Here is a 17,158-nt window from a genome sequence, read left to right on the forward strand (position 1 = left end):
TAAACTTTACATATATATTTATATGTTATATTTATATATTATATAATTATGTATTATATTTATATGTAATATGTATGTGTATGTATATATGTATCTAATATATATATATACATGTATAACAGATTATACATAATAATATATAATATATGCACACATATATATACAGCTTTAATTTTTTATTCTTGAGGAAAACTTAATTACATTTAGTATTGAAAAAATAATGAGATATTGACTCCCAAATACAGTGCTGCCTATACAGAGACCAAAGCAGATTCTTCATAAATGCATCTACCTGTATAAGGCAGGGGACTTGTTTCTTGTTTTTCTGTTATGTTTTTGTTTTTGTGTTTGTTAGAGCAAATCACATTACAGTCATGAAGAGAGGAATTTGCATTTAGAGCTGACAGTTTTAGTAGACTTCTGATGTGAAATGCTTTTATTCAGTGTACTTCCCTGAGATAGCAAAGACCGTGAACCAGAAATCAAATTCTGCAACACTTGGGCAATTGATGGAACCCAAGGGAACTTCTGTTCCACAGTTGAGAGTCAAAAAAGTACCAGAGACAGGGCAGTTCTATTGGTTGGTAAACAACAAGGCCATGGAAAGGCAACTTACATTTTTACTTTTGCCACAAGGTGGAAGAATTTGAAATTCTGCCTAAATTTCTCCTTTAAGGTATACGTGGAGATCTTTAAAATGAGATGTAGAGTTAAGAAGTAGAACTTAAAGGGTAAAATGTTAAAATAAAAAAAAAAAGAAAGAAAGAAGGGGACGTTTTAGCTAAACAAAGGGCAGAGGAGTTGTTTTTTGTTTGTTTGTTTGTTTGCCTGCTTGTGTGATCTCCAGATATTTAAAGGTAAGCAAAGTTGTAATGTAAAACCATCAGTTCCCTTGGTCATAGACTAAGACAGGATTGAATTGCCATAGAGAAGTTGGGGATTTTGTAGGTAAAGGAGAAACCATGTTAGGAAAAGAGAATCTATTGCTAAATCGACCAGGTACCTAGGATTTATGTCAAGTAAAGGCCTTGAGCTGCCACTTGGTAGACTAGTACAATGAGAACAGAAATTTGCATGTCTGAGTATGCACAAAATTCCCAAAGGGAAGATCTTAGTTTGAACTGTAACCTAAGTCTTCTACTGTCCTGAAGGAAGGTTAATAATAAGAAAGAAGCCAGTGTTTCAGTGACCCTGGATGGGTGGCATCTGGGGACAATGGCTCCTGGTAGGACATCGGGGGTAACTCTACATGCCTAAAGTCATCAAATTGTCTGTCAAATATTTGGGCCTTTTGGGATTTAAAATTACCATTTAAAAGTAGCCAACAAAACTTAATGAATTCAATGAGCTACAAGCAACTATGAAACATATGAAACCCCACAAAGATATGAACACTAACACTGATAACCATTCCACCTGTTCTGAAGCAAAGAGCTAGAAAGAACAAGAGGGCTGGAAATTGCCACAGAAACCACCGATCTGTATGATTCTGTAGCATTAGAAAGCAAAGCAGAAAAATTCACATTTGTGAAAACCGAAAACGTGTGTACATACATATATAGTTAATGAGGCAGTGTAAAGGGAAGAAACCTGGTTTTTCTACTTGGATAGAGTTAATGGGATTTGGCACAAATCCATGAAAGAAAGTGCCAAAGTTTTCAGTATTCCTAATGTAAGGTGGTGTTAGAAAAAGAAATTCTCTGGGGCATAACCTGCTTTCTCAATGAGGAAGATCTCAGGACATCTGGGTCAACATGAGACTTTGCATGGACAATACTCATATTTTGCCTCAAATTCTTTTTGGAAGTTTGTCAAATATGAAGCATAATTTTTTTTTAATAATATGGAACCATGAAAGTTAAGCATGGCACAATGGCAAGGAAAAGTATTTAATTCTGTCTTTATACTCAGACTCAAACAAGAACAGTAACTGTTCTGGCCATTTAAGTAGAATTTCTAATCATATTATCCTTCTTCAGAACTGAACAGCAAGTTCTAAAGGCCAAAAAGCTGTCACTGACCTTAGACTGCAAAAAAAAAAAAAAAAAAAAGCAGTCGGCTGGACTTAAGCAGACTGGACTACGTTTACATTCTGAGGTCAGGTTTATTATGAATTAACCCTTGCATTTTAGAAGTTATCCCTTGCCTTTCATCATGTGGCTACTGGTCAGATAAGTACAGGCCTTTCCATAGGCATTTTAACCTTTCTGAACAGTCAAGACCTTGTCCCAGTTACCTACTGTGATTCGAGGAAATGCGATCCTATAATATGACAGGAGAATACACTGACAAAGGGTCAACCTTTGAACCTCGTGTTGGGTGTTCGGAAGTGGCAGGTGTTCAGAAGTCACTGATTAGAATACAAACACCCTTATCAAGTCTATTGTCTTAGGCCTATGAGCAGACAGCAACGCTTTCTTGTATCTGTATACAGCCAGCCTTTTAATCAAGTCCTTTAGTATAATTTATACATGTTCTTATAATTACTTTGCTGATATAAATACTTTGTTATCCAGGAAAAAGTTATCCAGGCTATTACACAGAAGACTTGCTTAACCTTTTAAAGATGAATCATTACAATCACTGAATTTTAGAATTTACAATTAAGCATGTAGAAAATACTAGACTTAAATGAACTCGATACCAGGATGTAGTCTACGAATATTATTATTTTGAATTAAAAATTAATGTTTAACATCCCCAAATGTTTTAAATGTTTGATATATTTTGTAAGAAATCTTTTTTATTTTCAATGTCTCTTTAAATTCAAAATTCAACTTATATTTCCTAGCCACCAGAAGACAGCGAAGCTCTGTGGGATGGGGGCCCGAGTTTAATACATAGATGGTAGGTTGGGATGGTGGGAAGTGGAAACCACAAGAAGCTGAAAGAGAAGTGAAGGAAGATGTGCCTCTTCACACTCTACCTAACCCACAGTTGAGACCCAGCCACGATAAATTCCAAAGAAAATGAACAATCAGAAACATAATGAGACTACGTGGAGAAAGATATCAAGCCAGGATCTGGAAAGAACGGGGAATATAATATTCATGAACAAAGGAAATCTGGCTCAGGAAAGAGCTGAGGAGGCACCAAGATACAAACTGACTAAAACAAGGGGAGAAAAAAAAAACACTGATTTGGACGGTGGGGGCAGAGGATGTTGCCGGTGAGCAGGCTCCACCTAGTCATGTCTCTTCCAGGCCTTGACCCAGGCTTGCTGTTCATTGCTCAGCCAGCCTCCTTCTCCCCTGGGTTTTGACAGTCTTGGCAATCACCTGGGTTTTGCTCTCACTGACATCAGTATGGGCTGAATAAAGTATCTATTTCTTGCCTGTCATCTAACATGTACTCAGAAATATTGATTTTTCTTTCCCTTCTTAACCATAAAATAGAAACCGAGGATCAAATATATTTTCCAATTAACAATTAGCATGAATGTAGACATGGTCAAATTCCAAAAATACATTTGAACAGTAGAGAAAGTGGGACTATATCGGAAAAGTTTTATAGATACCTTTGAGAGCTGAGCTCTTAAAACCACCTTGTCAATGAACCCTGAAGAACCAGAAGTTTGGATGAAACTCCTTTGCGATGCTAACAAGCTTCTGATTAGCCCCCCTCCTCCAACTACTTACACCCCAGAGAAGAAATTCTAGTTCTTCAGAGAGTTCTTCCCACACTTAAAGAACTTTAATTGTTCTTTGACAGTGACTTGCGACCACTGTCGCATCAGAAAGCTTCTTTTCAAATCGATACGGCATGCTACTATGTCAAACACTGAAACGCTGCATGTGCTAAAATAAGTCAGAGCTGTCTGATCAGATTAAGAAAAAAAATATTGTGGTCGGGAAACCAGAAATGAATTTGGCAAGAAAGGGTGTCAGGGGGATTTCCAATTCTCCACACCGAACGACAGTGACACTGATTACAAATAATTCGGCAGTGAGTTTTTAGCAGGGCGAATCCATCAGTGGCATAAACGATAATATCTTTGAAAGAAAAAAAGAGCTTAAAGACTATAAAAAAAATATGTCTGGAAGATACTCTACAAGTATCAATTTCACCATAAAGGAAAAAAGGGAAAAAAGATGCTTCATAGAAAACCATTCACAACAAACATCAAAACTCCTTTCCTGGCAAGGTCTTCCCTCGGATGTTTTTCAGGTCTCGGCCAAAGACTTTCTAATGCTTTAGCTCTTCACTCTATTATAAACCACTTGTTTAAAGTTTGCGCTGTCTCTATTTTTAATATCTGATAATAATAGCCAACAGAAGGACTCTTCCCAAGGATATGAATTTGTTTGAGTCTAGACAAGCCACAAAAGTATGGACTCAAATGAATGTTCAAAGTTCTCAAAAACACCCCCACACACAAAACACCAACAACAGAAACCAGCTTTCTCAATTTCAAGTCACTGCTTCATCATGAAGAATTTCCTCCCTCGGGTATCTCTACACCACAGTAAAAAAAGGAAAAGGCATGTACGCTCCTGGTTTATCACTAAGACAAACCCTTTCCTTTCTCTCTGTGAAAACGTCAAGGGTTGCTCACTGCCCACAGAAAATTTACAACCAAGCCTGAGAGCCCTGTGTGACTTTAAAGAACAAGGAAGCGCCAGTGCACATCTGTCACAGCGGCAACACGCGCAGGCTGCTCAGTGAGCCACAGCCGCTTCGGTTTGCTCACAGTCCTGACCACCAGCGGAAATGCACAAAGAGGCTCTGAGCCATCACTCATCACAGGAGAAAACAAATAACCCACATGGCACATAGAGCATGCAACTGCTCACGCAGGGTGTGGCCTGGAACTGTGAGAAAAGAAAATACGGTTAACAAACCAGACCCAGGGCAGAAGGGTCTGGAATTCTCCTTTAGCTCGTGAATCCATGTAGGGCTATCACCCTGCTGACCTCACAGCTCATCGAAATGCAGTGGATGGATTGTCCTAACAGATGGGGAAATTTATGCCTTCCATCTGCATAAATTTTGGTGTATTTAAATATTTATCTCCTGTATGTTTATCATACATGTTTTTGTATGTTATAAGCAACCGCATTTTCTCTCAAACCCTGCAATACAAGTCAAGCAAATCCTCCGAAAATCATTTATATTGGGAGGAAATACTCAGACTGTTCACCTACATATACAGCCATGTGCAGCAGGCATACTTTTAGATTGTTACGTCTGATTTCTAAACTTTGTGTCAGAGAATCAGCCAAAGCAAAGTCATCTTAAAAAAAACTAGACCTTATTTCTTCTTTAGAACAACAACAACAAAAAAAGGCACCGTAGCAACACACTTGTAAATGGGAGGTAGGAGAAAGGAGAAACACTAGACCCTGAACTGACATTATCTTGATTTGTGTGTTCTTTAGCAGACCTATTTCGATCTAGTAAGGGGAAGCGAAGGTATTTCTTTCCAATGAATGGAATACAGAAATTGGCACATCTTCCAGGCACTTTACATGCAGCAGTAGATAACCGGTATGCAGCCACTGAGAAGAGTATACAATTTTATAAACAAAATCTCCAATTATGGAAAACTTAATATATTCCAAATTTTAGCCACCGGTTAAAAAGTGATTACAATTTAAGTGTGCATGCTCCATAACATGTATAACGAAGAGGAAAGCTTGACAGAAAAAAACATGCACCTCTTCTTGCCTATGCAAGGCTTCCCAAGACAGATGTCATGTAAGAGGCATGCTTCTGAAAGCTGTATCTGGATCACTGTAAGTCTTTGCAACAAACATCTATTGAGTAACTGCTGAATGTCAGTTACAATGTTGACCAGCAAGGTTATAATAATGATCAAAATGTTTCTGCCCTCAAGAGTCTTGCTCTCTAGTGGACAATTTTCTAGATAACATATAAGTTTAAAAACTGGTTTAAATCAAGAGTTGGCAAATTTTTTTCTGTTAACAGACAACAGTAAATGTTTCGGGCTTTGCAGGCCAACTTTGCCAAAATAGTGCAAAAGTAGCTTTAGACAATACACAAATAAGAGCAACTGGGTTCCAATAAAACTTTATTTTTGGACACTAGAATGTGACCATCATATCACATAACATTCATGTATCTTAAAATATCATTCTTCTTTTAATTTTTTAAAATTATTCAAAAATGTAAAAACAATTCCTAGCTCACATCTGTAGAACAGACAGTGGACTGAATTTGATCTTCAGGCCATAGATTGCCAACCTCTGATTTCAGTTTTGATCAGCTAGGGCTAAAGCAGGTGGAACTTGCAAAATAAATAAGTAAACAAATAAACAAACAAGAGGTTAGTACTATCAGATGAATTTACTAATTTGGATTGCCATGGACGCAACTAACTGCCTTCTACTTCTGATTTCTTCCATGCGTAAGGGTGTGAACCACAGTCTTCAGGAGCAGGCTTCGATGGTTCACCAGGAAGGAGCTCTGGGGAGGGCACATCTGCAAAGGCAGCCTGAGAGCGTGTAGATGTTAAGCAAGAAGCACTCAAATAATGAAAATGGGACTTGGTCAGGGAGAGGCAGGAAAGACAGGGTGCCAGTCCTGTGGGAAAAATCTCCCTGCTTTGTAAAGACCTCCTCTTGGAGCATACTTAAAATACCCAGAGCCAGGCAAAATGGAAGCACAGAGATAAATAAAGAAGAGAGTTTAAGATGACATTCTTGTTATTGAATGGTTATTTCTAGTCTATTTTCATCAGGTTGCCACCCGCCTTTCTTTTAAATTTTACCATTTTATTTCATCCTGAAATAAGTTTGTTGTGGCAAGAGACTTGCTACAGGTTTGATGCTCTGTGTATTAATGTTTGTTTTTGCTTTGTGTTTATACAAAGAATCTTCAAAAACTATTGTAAAAATTGAAAATCTTTGGAGTGGCTCTCCACAGGAAGCCTGTTGCCATTCTCCCCACCCCCATAACCAGTCCACACCCTCTGTCCTCCAAGTATGAGTGCATGAGTTATTTCTATTGGAAGAAAGAAAGTCAAAGATACACACATTTCTTCCCTTTGTAGTTAAGAATGATGTATCTCCTGCTGTATATCCTTCCTGCCTCCTTCTCATGCTTTCAGTAGTGTGAAGGCATGCTCTCTGTCCCCAAGGTTGCAGCTATGACCTTCATTTTCATGTTCAGACGCTCTTTGTGACTTCCTCTTCCTCTCTCGTGGGGCCCATGGTGCCTTCTTTGAAAGTACTCTTTCCAATAGCTGGTGGCTTCCTGTCAGGCAAGTCTCCAACTGTTTCCATCATTCTGTTCGTGCAGATACCCAAATAAGTGGGTAAGCATATAAACCAAACCAACCTAAGATAGGTCCGGTCTGCTTTGGAGAAAAAAAATGGAAAGTCTTTTAATGATATAAAAACAGCATTTTTGTGTGACATATAATATCAACTAGATAACTAATGACATAGAGGTTTCTTTTCACTCAGAAGGTCATGTGATTCTTCTTTTAGGTCCAAATCAACCATTTCTACTTAGCTTACCTTCCAAAAAAAAAAAAAAAAAGACCTCCAAAAGTCAACAGTATCATTTTTTAGGTAGATTTTCATACCTCCCTCACCCTGCAAATCATGCTCTTTTTCACTTAATGCTTTAGCTCTTATTGGCAGAATATAACAAAAGTTTAAAAAAATGAATGTGGATAAAGTTTTGCTCTTATTATTAGTATTGTTTTCTGTTAGAATGAGCCTAACTTTGGCCCTGCAGAGACACATGACCTGTTTAGATAAGAGCAGTGTTTATGTGATCATAGTTTCCCAAAATACATCTACAGCACAAATTTAAAAGCAGGCAGGCAGGCGGGCGGGAGAAAGGAAGGAAGAAAAAGCAGGCTCAGTTTCAAAGACACATCGGGCTCAGAGTTCCACTTCTTTTAATTGGGGTCCCAACTCTATAAACAGCACCCCTCCCCACCCATCTCTCTATGCCTAACCTGGTGAGCAGCTTGGCTGTTCCCCGTACTGAGAGAAAAACCCTCGGTACCTTCCCTCTTGAAATATATTAGAAACAATTCATTTAAGTCAGTGCATAGAAGGTGAAGAATCTGCAGCAACCAGCACCATTCAACTCTTCCAAGTATGACACGCAGACTCTCCCTTCCTCATCCGCCAACCATTACTGCTCTGCCATCATTTGCAACTGCCAAGAGCAAGAGCAGGAGGCTTTCCTTCCAAGTGAAATAGCCAGTCTTGGATGACCAAGCCCTGTGCCCTGTTACGTGCTCCATCTCCTAAACACCTAACTATTTAGGAAGCTGTGGTAGGCAAAATAAGACCTCCCCAAAATATCTGTGTCTATCTCCTACTCCCTGGATCCTGTAAATATGTAGAATTACATGGTAAAGGGGAATTTAAGGTTACAAATGGAATTAAGGTTGCTAATGAGCTGACCTTTAAAAAGGAAGATTACCTTCCCTTATCTGAGTGAGCTCAACACGATCAAAAGGGCTGGTTCTTAAAAGTAGAAGAGAGAGGCAGAAGAGGACATCAGAATGGTACAATGTAAAAACAACTCAACTTGCCATTACTGTCTTTGAAAATGAGAGAGGGCCACAAGAGAAGGAAAGTGGGCACCTTCTAAAAACTGAAAAAGGCAAAGAATAAGCTTTTCCCCTAGAGCCTCCAAAAAGGAACACGGCTCTGCTAACACTTTGATTTTAGTCCAGTGAGATCTGTGTCAGACTTCTGAACTACAGAGCTGTAAGATTATAAATCTGTGTTGTTTCCAGGCACTAAGTCGGTGGCAATTTATTACAGCAGCTATAGGACGCTATTACAGAAACCACTAAGCAGTCCATGCTGCTTAGGTAGCCATCCGCCACTCATCCTAGACTCCCAGGTTGAGGCCCAAGCACACGACCCTGAATGTGGTCTCAGTCTTTCCATTGCACCCTCGCTGGAGGCTGACATCAGATCATATCTGCACTGCCTAATCTCTGTGGACTTAACTTACTTCTAAAGTTCCCTTCACGGTTCTCAAGATGTTTATGCAGAGTGCATTAATTGGCCTGTAGAAATTCCTTGTAGATGTTCAGAATCAGCCTAACTCTTCATTCATTCATTCACTGAAGAAATATTTACTATTGAGCCAAATGATCTCTAAATTTCCTATAGACGCGTAAGACTCAAAAAGGAGTTAAACACTCATACAAGCAAAAAAGATTATAGTTATTTCTTATGAGAGCTAATGTTCAAGAAAACCATTGCCTAAGTAATATGGAAGCAATCTAAATGCCCTTCCACTGATGACTGGATAAAGAAGTTATGATTTATATATGCAATATGACTCAGCCATTAAAAAAAATGAAATCCTACCATTTGCAATGATATGGATGGACCCAGAGGTTGTTATGCTGAGTGAAATAAGTCAGAGAGAGATAAATACCATATGATTTCACTTATATGCAGAATCTAAGGAACAAAAAGAACAAACTAATCAAAAACAGACTCGCAAATATAGTGGACAATTTGGTAACGGATAGAGGGGAGAGGGGAAGGGGGACTCGGAGCATGGGGAGAAGGGTTAAAGAAGTACAAATTAATAGTGGTCACGGGGATGGGGAGCACAGCACAGGGAATGCAGTTAGCATTAATGTAATGACTGGGTGGAGATACAGAGGAGAGAAGGAGCAATTAGAGGGATCGTTTTATAAACTGTATAAATGTCTAACCGATGTGCTGTATACTTGAAACTAATTAAAAAAAAAAAAAAAACGAGAAAGAAAAGAACAGACCTACTTCAGTAAATGCCTGTCATGTCATTACTTTCATTTTTCTCTCGATTTGGTCTTCTCTAGAAATCTGAAGGACTACACAGATCGAAAAGCTCTAACTGATACGCAGTTCATGGCTTTGCTTTTGTAGTTCATGGCTTTGCTTTTGTCTTAACATAAAAAGCCCTTTGTTTGGTTAAAATGTAAGTGAGTTTCTCAGAGAATCAGCCCTTTCCTGTGCCACAGCACAGTGGTGGAGGCCCAGATCCCAAGGCAGATGGCTCAGGGTCAGAATGGTCCTGGCTCTGTTTCTCACCAGCTGCAGAAGGGAACATTACTTAACTCCTTACTGCCTCTACTTCCCCGTTTATAAAGTGAGCAAAATAATATCTACTTTATAGGACAGTTGTATGGTTAAATGTCAATACATGTAAGAAGCTTAGAGCACTGCCTGGTATAGACTAAGTGCAGCTGGTCACTGTCATACTTTGTCAGTCCTTTGGTTTTCTCATTATCATGGTTTAGATATCCTGATAACTCTGGTCTTCTCAAATGCCAGACTTTCTAAGACACGGCTTTCCAAAACAAAATGTGATGATGGACGTACTCCCAATGGGCATCTAATACAAAAATTCATGTTTGAAAAACTTAGAAATGCTTCTTGTTCTACTAAACTCTCCTTAATTAAGGCTCAAATAATGTTCTCCAGTGGTTTCAAAGCAGAGGTCACTCAAAATTAACTCCCCTAAGCTGTTTTACAAAATTTCTTAGAAGAGTAATTCTTTAAAGTATGAAGGCAGGTCATCGGCTTCAGAAGTCTGTTAAAATAGAAATTCTTAAGCCTCATTTAAGATTTAACAAGTTGGAAAAGAGGCCCATAAATCCAAATATTAATAAACATATTATATAAACTATGATTCTTACAAAGTTTAAGAACCATTGCCTTAACAAGTCTTTAATTTAGAATCTACCCTAATTTTATTATGTTAGATAATTTAGCAGGTAAAAACAATTATGAAGAATGGCCTGACTTAGCTGACTTGTACATCATTTTCTTATAAGATTTTTTAAAATAAATCACTCATCTGCTTCCTCAAGAAAGAGAAATAAGAAGGCCTGGCACACTGAAGAAAATGACTAACAGAGAAAAGCATTATCGCATAGCTCAGACACCATCGAGATGAATGAATCTTATAATGCAGTCTGAACAACACAATTACATGTGGTTTTCACAGCAGACACTCCATTATCAGAATCTAGATTCTAATATTAGAGTGTTTGAAGTGCACTCACATATGCTAATAATATTGAAAATGATAGTTATAACTGCATGCACTCCTTATTAATTTTTCTTCAACATGTGATATAATTAACTGACAATCATCAGCTCTTAAAGCAAAAGGAACATTGCCTCAGCATGTTTATTGTGAAATAAAGGAGTTACGTGTCAAAAATGTACTAGGAATAGAAGAGCTGACATCATCTACAGCTTGATGATGAGTTTTTCTCACCTCCAAAAAAGGAAAAGAAAATCTATGTTTTGGTAGGCAATGCCAAATATTTCTTAATATTATTTTAATTTTTATTGCTTTTCCTTTCTGTGATAAATTAAAGTTCAACCCCAAATACTTAAGAAAAAATAGTTTTTGCACATATGTCTTGATGTGGTTATCTTTTCATTTTTTTCAAAGTATGAACGATAACCAAGCTACAGCAGAATCGTCTATTTTTCTTCTTTCAAATGAAGATGTCCAAACAAGACGTATAGCCTCTGAGGTTAGGGCCTAGAAACCTGCATTTTTAACAAGCTTCCCAAGGGATTCCTGTGTACATTAAATTTTGAGAACCCCTTCTTTGACAGTATATAATGGAATTTATTCTTAATGATGTATTTTTCCTTGGTTTTAAAATACTTTCGAATTATCTTAATTGTAAACTCAATAAACAGAAATTCAGAAAATTAGCTCCTGAGATATCCTTCGTCACAAGAAATCAAATCTAAGACTATAGTAAGAATATTTCCAATAAATAAATAAAATTTATACATTAGGTAATAAAATTGAGATGGGGAACTATGATTTTTTTACTTTACCAGTGTCAAAAAGATAAATCATTAAAGCTATATCTTCTCTATTAAACTTGTACACACAGGCCAAAGTCGCCTATAATAATTTTTAAACCTATATATTCCACTGGTAGTCTTCATTTTTTTCTCACTGTAGGGGCAGGTTGTGGCTATAATGTATTTACCAGAACCATAAATAAAGTGTAAACCAAACCAACAAAGTGATACAATTTGTTATTGTTGTTGTTGTGTTATCTTTGACTTTTTAGATATTTCTTGATGCCGGCAGCGTGAGCATCCATTCAAGACTTAGCATCCATCTACATGAGTTCTTCATAGAGGAGACAATGGTCAGGGGTTAGTCGCCGGCCCCAAAAGTCACGAGCCCAGTTCACTATCAATGCAGGTAACAATCCCCTAACTGGCTACTTTCTCCACAATCTTGGTTTGCCCTAGTCTGTGACAAATGACACTTGCCTCCATATAATATCGACAGCAGTGCTGCAAGCATCACAGCTTCTACCCAGCACCCAACCGATGAGCTGGGATATATCCACAGCACTTCTCATTCCTATTAAGTCACCCAATTCTATGGATTATCTCACATTACCAGTTTCCTATTTAAAATTATTTTTAAAAATTTTTTTAATTATAGGAAATTTACAACATGGAAAAATTTTTAAATCATTTTGACATTACCCATATGCTTATTACAATTAAGTAATAATCTGTTTGTAATAATCATTTAGCAACGTATCACAGATATTTTTCATATTTAAATTTCTTTTAATAATTGTATAATGTTCCTTCAAATAAGCAAACCATAGTTCACCTAAATTATCTCTATTGTTAAGTATTTATGTTGCTTTCAATATTTTACCATCATAAATCACGTTTTGATGAGTATTTACAATGTTTCTATATTTTTTAATATTACCTTGGAACAGATTCCTAGTTCTGGGATTAACAAAGCAAAGGTATGATGTTTTTATTGATTTTTGGAAAAAGTTATGGCAGTTTACAGAGCCCCAACAAAGGTATTATTAGTTCACTTTTTTGAAGTATCCTTGTCAAAAATGAATATACATCTATGTTTTTGCTAATTAAATAATTTAAAAGCAGTCGCTTTGCTGATACTGTACTCCTCAGTCCTTTGTTATTTTTTTCTCCAAGTATATTTACAGGAAAGCTTCTTAAAAACTGAAACTAGGAAAGCTGCAAATGAGCAGAATCTGGAAGGACTGATATACAAAATAATTACAACCAGCCAGTGAGGAAGGCTGGGAACATACCAGAATAATTGCAGAAAGAAGAAGATGCTGACTGAGTGGATACAGAATGAGTTCAGGGTCTGGAGGAGTTCCACAGTGGCCAACCGGGGCACCCACAGGGCCAGGGTTTGGAAAGGAAAGGAAAAAAGAAAGAGAACTAACGTTTGTTGAGCACCTGCTAAAAGCCAGCAACCATGCTAGATAATTTACAGACAATATATTGTTCAGTCCTTGCAACAGAACACCAGTGCACTGGGTTAAATAGTATCTCTCCAAAATTTCCTGTCCACCCAGAACTTCAAACTGTGACCGTGATTGGAAATAAGAGTCATTGCAGATATGATTAGTTAAGATGAGGCCATACTGGATTAGAGTGGGTCCTAAATTCAGTGACTGTCCTTATAGAAAGTCCGCATGAAGACACAGACACTGACACGCTCTGGGAAGAAGACTATGCGACGACACAGGCAGAGACGGGAATGATGCAGCTATGTGTCAAGGAACACCAAGGACTGCCAACTCCCACTAGAAGCCATGAAAAGGCAAGGAAGGACCCTTCCCTAGAGCCTTCAGAGGGAGCAGGCCCCCACCGAAGCCTTGATTTTGGACTTCAGGATTTTAGAATTGCGACACAATAAATTTGTTGTTTTAAGGCACCAAGTTTGTGGTAATTTGTCATGTAGCTCTAGGAAACTAACACAACTCGATATCTTACTCTGGTTTTACAGATGATAATGAAGTTCAGAAGTCCAGAGAGATTGAATACCCACCAAAACCCTATAAGCGGCAGAACCAGGTTTCAAACTAAAGTGGCACGACTCCAACGTGTGTTCTTTCTTCCATATTTTGCTGCTTCGTAGGAATCATTGGTTCTAGGCCTGATCAAGTCACCAATTAGCTATGTGGCTTTGAGAAGGACACATAATCTCTTTTGGCCTTGGTTCCCTGTATGTAAAACAAAGTTACTGGGATGAGTGATTTCTGAGATCCTTCTTTCTCAGCATTCTGCAAGTCAGCTGCCCAGCTACGGCTTTGAGCAGAATACTAAGCAACCAACTCTATTTTTCCCTACCTCTAATTTCAGTGACTGCTTTTGCCAATACACTACTCCTCCTGCATTAGGCTTCACAGTCCATTCCCATGCTCTGGCATTAGAAACACCTTGTGTCACACTTATTACCCATCTCCAAACAATAAGTAAAGGCCATCATGATTTCAAGTCCTCTGAACCGAACTATTCAGTATGTCCCTTTTTACTATGAAATAAAATAATAGCAATACAGCTTTTCATTACAGAGTATCTGCTGTGTGCCAGACAATGAATGGAGTACCACATATACAATACACAGCTCATTCAACCCTCAGAACTCCAGACACTTTAGTAGCTGTTATTATTCTTGTTTTTTTTCTAGGAAGAATCTGAGGACCAAGACACTCAAGTTCATTTAGTCATTTAATACACACTTATTAAACATCTCTATATACCAGTGATGAAAAGGACCAGTAAGACATGGTCGCTAAATAATAACAATTTTGATTAAATATATATGCACGATGGGAAAAATCTGGAAAGATGTGTCATATAGAATGTTAAGAACTAGAATATCTGAGTAAATGATGACTTTTACTTTCTACTGTGTTCTTCCATTTTTCTATCATGAATATGCATTATATTTGTAATCATAAAAACCTTTCCTTAAAAAACAAAATCTCTGCTTTCAAGGGATTTACAGTGATGGGAAGCAGATATATCGACAACCTGCTCAGCCTCAGACAACTCATAAATGAAAAGGGCAGATTCCAGTTGTCAGAATCCCAAATCCCATTTCAGCTTCCCTACTCTATACTGCCCCTGGGAATATATTCATTTGCCTCTAGGTTTGTTAATATTTATTTTGTCTTAGTGCAATTAAGTGATAGGCTTCAGAGGGCAGTGTCAGCAATACAATCTGAAAGATCTGCCTTTTTTGGCCTCACGGAGGTTGCTGGTGGCCCTCCTTCCTTTCTCCTCCCACAGATCTTTGTACCTAAGGAAACGTGGAGTTGGTGTCTGTGAGCATTTTATCTGACACCCAGACCCTCTAAAGAGATGCTTCAGATGCAATTAAGTGCTTCTAAAATATTCATCGCACAAATTATTTTACCTGCCCTATCACTTAAATCTGAAATACACTACATATTCTTGAACGATTAACTATACCATCCTAACGCTATATGGTAAAAGAAATTTCAAAAAGGACTCTCTAAACTCTTTCTCCTTATCTAATTTGTTCATCTGCAAAAGAAATAGTCAATGATCGCCTAAGATCTCAAAACCTGTCCTCAAATATCCACTAAGCAATAGGATTTGAGTTTTGATATATGTCTGCCTATGATTGATTTACTTTCCAGTCCTACAGCAATAGTCTCATGGGGATAATAGATTTATTTTGATGTTCATAACTTTGTTAATGTTATTAGTCTTTGTTCTTATAATTATGTTAGGGATCGTGGTCAACATGGCTATATTCCTGATAATCCTTATTGTAGTACTGAGTGCAGTGTGAGTAATGGATACACACTGACCATCAGATTGATTGATTGTTGCAATTGAGTTTAGGGAATTTTTTTAATCTCAAAAACAGTATACAATAATTATTTTTCTATTATAAACCATAAAATGACTAACTCAATCTTACAGTTATTCAGCGACAAATTTTGCCAAATTACTTGCTCTACCTTTCTAATATTTTTTCTTGTCTTCCATCTTTCTCCACTGGATCCAAAATGGAATTCTTAACTGCTTGGCTGAAAAAGCAACTGAATCATAATATGATGTACAGTCCATTTGGGACTATTTCGTTGCCCCGTCCTCCTTTATTCAGTTCAGTTTCTGTAAAAATATTACTTGTCATTAAAAGTCTGTATCAGTTAAAGTCACTCTCTTCAAAATAAGAAGCAATGATGGAGTCTAACAAGAGGACATGTGATTTAGAATGTCACAGAGTGACTTAAGCTCACGTCACCAACGCCACAGCTTGATTCCCACTGTACAGTGAGGATTTGCTTTTTTTTTTTTTCCTTTCTTAATCACGAAACATGCATTCTCAAAGGGAAAAGAGATGAGAAACAGTGAGAAATGGGGAAGGTAGGAAAGAGGCTGGGGTAGCAAGAAAGAGATAATCACTTGGTGGCTTGATTCAGGATTTGATTGAACTCACCATGGAAATACCTCGCTATGAAAATTAAACTCTCTATGGAAGTACCTGCATCATCCCAGAAACACTGTACTAGGCTTAGGTCTAAGCTCTCAATGCTGAGACTTGAATTTACTTAGTGAAGGTCTGAGAAAGGTATATGAGGACTCAAAATATTCAAGATAAACATTGTCCCACATACATTCTTCAATGCTCAACTTCTTCAATCCCTGGCTCATATCACACTGGCCAGCACACTGGCCGGTACATTGGCCAAGGCTGCTGCAGAGACTGGGAACACACAGTGGTGCTATCCCACAGTGTGGTTGCTGAGGGCAGTGATGACAAGGTTCCCACAGATGAAGAGGACACCGAGAGCATCATCTGAGCCATTCAGCTCCTTCCCGTCCAGGTGCCAGGCGGTGTTCGTCCACAGCGGTCCTGCCACACACCTCCGAGCTTCTGGGGGAACTCAGGCCTCCTGTAGTCAGTCACCAAAAAGAGAAAAAAGAGAAAGAAAAAGAAAAGAATGCAGGAGAAGGGAAGGATGAGAAAGAAACCGAGATATGAAAATCATTCACAGAATGGAGCTGTTCCCTAATGCACAGGAGTACGAGATTTCCTGTGGTGAAGAGATCTGGGCTTTGATTGAAGCGCCACCTTGACTGTGGCAGAAAAAGGTTTCGCCACTTTCAATGAAGAGTGTTTCCAAGATTGTTGTTTTCATTTATAAATTAAATTATTTGAAACATTATGTACCTTGGATGAAGAAGAGAAACGGCAGCCTCTAGAAGAAAAAGATTCTATGTTATTGGTTAAGACCATAAACCAAAGAGTATTTTAAAGCAGCTGTTTAAATCATGGGCATTTTCAAAGGTAAGCAGAGCACTGAAGTACACATATATGGTTCTAAAACAAGTATTTTCATATTCTGTAG

The sequence above is a fragment of the Pteropus alecto genome, unplaced genomic scaffold, assembly GCF_000325575.1.
Source record: "Pteropus alecto unplaced genomic scaffold, ASM32557v1 scaffold338, whole genome shotgun sequence".
Lineage (NCBI taxonomy): Eukaryota > Metazoa > Chordata > Mammalia > Chiroptera > Pteropodidae > Pteropus > Pteropus alecto.